This window comes from Echinops telfairi, unplaced genomic scaffold, assembly GCF_000313985.2.
Source record: "Echinops telfairi isolate 266 unplaced genomic scaffold, ASM31398v2 ScPeMD7_7469;HRSCAF=8507_1, whole genome shotgun sequence".
NCBI lineage: Eukaryota > Metazoa > Chordata > Mammalia > Afrosoricida > Tenrecidae > Echinops > Echinops telfairi.
The window spans coordinates 96364164-96365374 of record NW_022111373.1 but is presented as its reverse complement, the minus strand read 5'-3'; positions in this window follow the sequence as shown (position 1 = coordinate 96365374).

Below are 1211 nucleotides of genomic sequence, written 5' to 3'. Positions count from 1 at the left end.
TGACAGTAGGAATATAAGTCTATGTAGACATATTTATAGGTTAAGTATTAAGGTATCAAACAGACATTGGGCCTCTACTCAAGTACTCCCTCAATACAAGAACACTTTGTTCTAATAACCTGGCATTCTGTGAGACTCACCTTCCCAACACGATCACAGAAGACAAAATGGGTGCATAAGGAAATGTGGTAAAGAAAGCTGATGGTGCCCAACTATTACAAGATATAACATCTGGGGTCTGAAAAGTTTGAAGGTAAACAAGCAGCCATCTAGCTCAGAAGCAACAATGCCCACATGGAAGAAGCACACCAACCTGTGTGATCACGAGGGGTCTATGGGATCAGGGATCAGGCATCCAAGACCCCAAACAAACAATCATATCTATAAAAACGACGGGGGTTAGAGTGGAAACTCAAAGCCCATCTGCGGACAAGTAAACATACTCTCACAGAAGGGTCACAAGGAAGGGATGAGTCAGCCACAGTGCAGTATAACACCAACAAAACACAACATTCCTCTAGCTCAGCGGTTCTCACCCTTCCTAATGCCGCAGCCCTTTAATACAATTCTTCATGTTGTGGTGACCCCCCCCAACCATAAAATTATTTTCATTGCTACTTCATAATTGTAATTTTGCTACTATTATGAATTGTCATGTAAATATCTGATATGCAGGATGTATTTTCATTGTTACAAATTGAACACAATTAAAGCATAGTGATTCAGCACAAAAACAGTATGTAATTAGATATTGTGAAATATTTATTTCTAAGTACAAATAAATGAAATTTTGTGTTGAAGCATGCTGTATGTAGCATGGGTAAGTCTTCACTATTCGTATATGGGCGTATCTGCATGTGGGCAGACCCGCCTGGAGACGGATAGAGAAGCAGTGTCTGGGTTCCTAAAACCATCAGAAATATGTTTTTTCCGATGGTCTTAGGTGACCCCTATGAAAGGGTCATTCGACCCCCAAAGGGGTCACAGCCTACAGGTTGAGAACCACTGCTCTAGTTCTTTAATGCTTCCACCCCATTACTATCATGACCTCAATTCTACCTTGCAAATCCAGCTAGACTGGAGCATGTACATTGGAAAAGATAAGAGCTCTCGATACACAGAACTCAGGACAGATAACCCCTCAGGTACAGGAATGGGAGTAGTGATAACACGAGAGTAGGGTGAAGATGGTGGGGAAAAGGGGGAGAAAA